Here is a 6,000-nt window from a genome sequence, read left to right on the forward strand (position 1 = left end):
AATGCAGCATTCCAAAGCAGAGAATTAGACACGTAACAATATGGATGGATCTTAAAAACACTACTCAGAGACCTGGCATCGTGGTTCATACCTGTAATCCCAGTACTTTGGGAGGCCAAGGCAGGCGGATCACCTGAGGTCAGGAGTTCGAGAACAGCCTGGCCAACATGGTGAAACCCCGTCTCTACTAAAATACAAAAAAATTAGCTGGGCATGGTGGCGCATGACTGTAATTCCAGCTACTCAAGAGGCTGAGGCAGGAAATGGCTTGAACCCGGGAGGCGGAGGCTGCAGTGAGCCGAGATCTCGCCACTGTACTCCAGCCTGAGCAACAGAGTGAGACTCTTGTCTCAAAAGTCTCCAAAAAAAGAAAAAACACTACATAAAGGAAAATGAATTACAGCATTATAAATCAAGATACATACACATAAAACAAACATTCCCACTTTGCAAGCTCCTACATAAACAAAAGGAAACACATGCAATGCATTAAGAATGAACACCTGTGAGACATGAGATGAATGGGACAAGGGAATTCTACAACAAAACCAATCTTTTAGATTCCTTGCGTGTTATAAAAGAAAAACTCTTATGACCTACGATAAACACAGAATTGTTTCCTTCCCCAAAGTTCCCAATTTTCCAAACAACAAAAGCTACTCTGGTTGCCAGTTCTGTTGATGAGTAACAGCTTTTCATCCTTTTTCAATCAGGAAGGGAAAATTCAGGGATCAGCAAAGTACAAAAGGGATGAGCAGAGAATATTTACGAAACAGTGTTTTTGTTCTCATGACCTGACAACCTGACTGAAAAAGACCTGATTACCTCTTGATTTGGGATGATTCAGCTACAGGCAGGTTGGTGTCAAGTTTTCAGGTCATCTGAAGCGATTTACTTTCAGAACCTCTTCCCACGCAATCCTCTTGCCTCCCTGTAGAAATAATACCCTGCACTACTTGAAAACTTAAAATTCTTGAGCTAGAGAGGGCCCAGTTATTTTACAGATGAGGAAACGAAGACTCAGGGAAGAATTATGGTGTGAGTCACACAGCTCTAGCTTGAAAAGGTCTCCCTGACTCAGCCCTTGTCCTCCTCCTGTCTATTCTCAACCCAGCAGCCAGTTATCCTTTTAAAATATAAGTCATCATCAACTTCACTGTTCAAAGCTCTCCAACGGCTTCCCCCTCACTCAGTGTAAAGGCCAAAATCCTTACAATGACCTACACTGATGTGCCCTCCCCACTCCCACCCCCTCTCATCTGCTGCCACCTCCCCGCAACCCACATCCACACTGACCGGCCACCATGACCTTGCCACCCCTAACATGCCAAGCATGCTCCTGCACCAGGGTTTGGAACATGCTCATCCCACTGCCTCCTGCTCACTTCCTCATTTCCTTCCAGTCTCCCACCATGAGTTAGGCCAGGTGTGGTGGCCCATGCCTGTAATCCCAGCACTTTGGGAGGCCAAGGTGGGTGGATCGCTTGAGGCCAGGAGTTCCAGACCAGCCGGAGCAACATAGTGAAACCCCGCGTCTACTAAAAATACAAACATTGGCCCGGCGTGGTGATACAAGCCTGCAGTCCCAGCTTACTCGGGAGGCTGAGATGGGAGGATCGCTTGAGCCCAGGAGGTTGAGGCTACAGTGAGCTGTGATCATGCCACTGCACTCCAGCCTGGGTGACAGAGCAAGACTCTGTCTCCAAAAAAAAAAAAAAGTTATCTCAGTAGAGGCTTTATTTGACCCCTCTATATAAAAAGTAAATCCCCTACCACACATATATACATACACACACACACACTCTTACCCTTTCCTGACTCTAAAGTTCTCCGTAGCATTATGATCTTGTGACCTATTCATTCACATATTTGTCTGTCTCCACCCAATTAGAATGTGTCTGTTCCACGAGGGCTTAGTCTGTTTTGTTCAAACTGGTTCCCCCTCCCAGCACCCACAGCATACACAAGTGCTACCCCGACCCCGGCACACACAGGTGCCCCCCCACAAGCACATACAGGTGTTCCTCCTCCCGGCACACACAGGTGCCCACCCTCTCAGCACACACAGGTGCTCAGTGAGAATGTGTTCAGTGAATAAACAAGTAAGGACCAAAAGCCATGCCTTCAGACTCCTCACACCATGCCCTATGTGCCTGCCCTCAAGTGCTGGTTCAGTTCTTGGTGGTCACGTCCTTCAGTGAGAAGAAAAGATCTAGAAATCTAAAAATGAAATAATACATTTTAGCTACTCTATTTCACCTCCCACAGCTGCCTTTCATAGCAGGGAGGATAAAGAACACAACTAAAAGTTAACACCTTGGTTTGTTTAACGGCTCTTTCATTAGAGAGCTCATTTTACTGCTGCTACTTAAGAACTTTCTGCCTTTCCAGGCAAGAAACTAATATCTCATAATTAACTCCTGACCAACAAGACTAAGTTAACCAATCTTGAAAATTAGCTTATTCAGATGTTTTCCAGAGTGTGTATAATAAGAAACTATTTCATATTAATTGAACTGGTGTTGCAAAACTTTCCAGAAGTATTCTGAATGAATTCTAAGGATGCTTTGGCAGATGATCAAGCACATTCGAGAACTCCACAGGAGATAATCTCGTAATAATACCATGTTGTAGGTAATCCATTAGCCGACTCTAGAAACAACAGAATACTAAACCTAGAAAATAAGCCAAAAGCCAGGCTCGGTGGCTCACGCCTGTAATCCCAGCATTTTGGGAGGCTGAGGCAGGCAGATCACCTGAAGTCAGGAGCCAGAAAAGAGGAAGAGATTGATGGAACATAGAGGGAAATGCCCTGCCTTGGGGCTGCAAGACAAATAAATAACTGGTGCATATTTACACAGATCGTTTATGAATATTATTATTATCTCAGCCAAAAAATACACAATATGAACACTGTATAAAAGTCAATTTATCACATTCTCTGAGTCAGACTGTTCTTGGCTTATTGCAAAAGTTATCAGTGCACTGCACGAACCCCGTTCCCAAGCCAGACTTGAGCTACTCTCCACCCTCCAGAAATCACTCCATTGCAGCCTCTGAATTTAAGTGAATTTAACACGTAAGTATCTGCAATTTGAAAAGTCACTTTTCACTTATTTTAGCCCAACCCTGATAAAGTGACTGAGAGAGCTGAGAATAATAATGAATTCGAAGATTCGCTATGCCCCATTATGCAGAATTCTAAAAATCTTTTCTTCTTAAAACATTTTTATTATCACAATGAGTGACGTGTTTCAAGTTAACATGTAAAATCGGAGAACTCGAGACAGAAGAGGACCTTAGAGATCCTTTAATTCAATATTTTAGAGAAAAATGGGTAAAGGATAAACTAACTTGCTGATCACCGTGTCGGTATTCATGCTGCGAAAGTAATAAACGGAACACCAACTGAGAAATGATCCCCGAATGCTGTCAGGTACTTCAGTCTTGCAAAAACTACTACAGACTAATCAGTCCTGCTCATCCCTTTAACTCAGCTATGTAAACAAGCAGAGCTAGACTATGCTCAAACCCTAAATATTAGCGTTACCACTCGCCTGCCACATACTACAGCATCATTAGTTATGAAAGTGTTTTAATACAAGATCTTCATATTTGTGTAAAAGAATTACTATAAAACAGACCTAAAGGCAAGTTACCCATATTCCAGAATAAGTGAGTGCCAAAAATATTCACCCTTCATTACAGTACAAATGAGACAGGCAGTAATAATGAGACTGCATTTAAAGTTGTTTTTGCACTTAAAATTTAAGTCTATACTCCTCATCTGCATCAGGCCCCGGCCTGTTTGGTAACCTCAATATTCCTTTACTAAAGTTACAGCATCACCACCCTTTGAGACACTGATGCCCGGTGGACATCTGTGCCTGCAGCAGGAACGCGGGTGTCCGCGGGTTTCTGCAAAACTCCACCATGACCAAAGCTGCATCTCCAGCTGAACAGGTCTAACCCTTGCTTCGGAAGCCATCTGTCCCTGTCTCCCTGACACAGAATCACGGCCTCCTATGCCGTAAGGCTCCGAACATCTGTAAAATCAGCGGGGTGGACTAACGCTGAATTTTTTTTCCAGCTCTCAAAATTCCGCCTCATCGCCGGAGTGGCAGGGCAGTGCAGAGAAAGAGCCCTGGGCTTGACACCGCTTGAAAAGCCCACGTTCGCATCGCTCTGACCACCAACTCCCGGGGACTACAGGAGTGCGAGGGGGCCCGCGGCGCCCCACTGTCCCTCGCGGGCTCCTGGCCCACAGAGCGCAGCGCAGCGCCGCCGCTGGGAAAGAGCCGATACAGGCCTAGCCGCGCGGCGCGGCGCGGCGCGGCGCGTCTCTCGGGGTGCGGGTCCCCTCCGCCCACGGCCCCGGACCGCGACCCCCGCTCCCCGCCCGGCCCCCGCCCGGCTCCGGCCTGGCCCGGCCTCTGACCTGCTTTCCGCCGCCCGGCGGTCCCTCGGCGCGGCAGGCAGTTGCAGCCGCCCGTCCCCGGCCCGCTGTCACCTCCGCCCCTGGAAGCGGCGGGCGGGTCGATCCCGTCTGAGTCAGCGCGCCGCCCCGCCTCCCGCTCAGGCTTCCGCCTCTGCCGGCGCGGTCCGCGCGGCCCCGGGGGCGCCAAGCTCCGCTGCCCGCGCGCCCACCTCCCCGGCGCCCGCCCCGCGCTCGCGCCCCCTGGCGGCCGGCCCGGCCCTGCTCGCCTCGCGACGTCAGAGGGGCGTCGCTCCCAGAACGGCCACCGGGGAAACTGAGGCACGGGGGCCCGCCCCCGCCGCAGCGCGCCGACACGGCTCGTCGGGCCTCGGCCTCACGCAGTCCTACGTGCAGCCCGGGCTGCGGACAAGTTCCTCCCCTCTTGCTGTTCCCCCACTCCCGACACTACCCTCCAACCTAGAAAAAAGTCAAAATTCCATTCAGAGAAGTCCAAGTCGATTCCTGTCTGCGTGTGATGCTGTCCTCTTTGCTACCCCGAGGCAGTTTCCCTTATTATGCCACACAATACTCGCTGGGGTTCGCCTCTATCTGTCCCATTTTTTTCTGAGGAAAGTCTCTCAGGACATCTTTGAGAATTTGACAGCAAGAAATGACAGAAAGCAAGAATTGGGCAGAACTGACAGAACTCCTCCAACTCAGTTTCTGAATCCCCGCAGTATTCCCGTTGTTTGTTTAAAGATCACGAAGTTACACAGCTTGGCTATGTTGCTGGAATTGCTGCGCCTCACGTTTCTGGAATCTACCTAGGGGATTCTGAAGAAGGCGGCGAGTCTAAGACTGTGCATGCACAACAAAAATAAATATTTCACAAATCTCATCCCATGCTATATATGTTTCTCCTTCCCTTTGCTTTTTAAAAACTTGTGGTTAAATATACATCACACGAAATTTACCATTTTAATCCTTTTTAAGTGTACAGTTCAGTGGCATTAAGTACATTGACATTGTTCTGCAACCATCACCACCATCCAGCTCCAGAACTTTTTCATCTTCCCAAACTGAAACTGTACCCATTAAACACTAACTCCTCATTCTCCAGCCCCTGGTAACCATCATTCTACTTTCTGTCTCTGTGATTACTCTGGATACCTCATATAAGTGGGATCATACAATATTGTCCTTTTGTGAGTGGCTTATTTCACCTAGCATAATGTCTTCAAGGTTCACCCATGTTGTAGCATGCGTTAGAATATCCTTCCTTTTGAAGGCTGAATAATACTCAATTGTACGTATATAACATCTTTGGTTTATCCCATCTTTCTGTGGACATTTGGGTTGTTTGTACCTTTAGGCTATGGTGAATAATGCTGCAATGAACATGGGTGTACAAATATCTGAGTCCCTACTTTCAATTCTTTTGGGTATATATCCAGAAGAATTGCTGGATCAGGTGGTAATTCTGTGTTTAATTTTTTGAGAAGCCACCATACTGTTTTTTTTCCTTTGCTTTTTGAAGCATGTTAACACTGTAAAGAGAACATTTTGTAGTAAAATATCAACGT

At 47.3% G+C, this 6,000-nt stretch overlaps 1 protein-coding gene across 3 annotated transcripts in view; it reads right to left on the reverse strand.

Moving 5' to 3' along the window:
* Positions 1-4,636, reverse strand: part of DNMBP (dynamin binding protein) — a 132,906-nt gene extending 128,270 nt beyond the window's left edge. Inside the window, exon 1 of one of the 3 annotated variants that reach the window (XM_055352736.2) lies at positions 4,439-4,636. The gene's annotated coding sequence lies outside the window, so the exon portion shown is untranslated. Of the gene's footprint in view, positions 1-825; positions 1,181-4,438 lie in introns of those variants that run through there. The other 2 variants (XM_031015532.3, XM_055352738.2) reach the window with 2 other exon arrangements.
* Between the last annotated feature and the right edge of the window lie 1,364 nt (positions 4,637-6,000).

This window comes from Gorilla gorilla, chromosome 8, assembly GCF_029281585.2.
Source record: "Gorilla gorilla gorilla isolate KB3781 chromosome 8, NHGRI_mGorGor1-v2.1_pri, whole genome shotgun sequence".
Classification (NCBI taxonomy): Eukaryota; Metazoa; Chordata; class Mammalia; order Primates; family Hominidae; genus Gorilla; species Gorilla gorilla.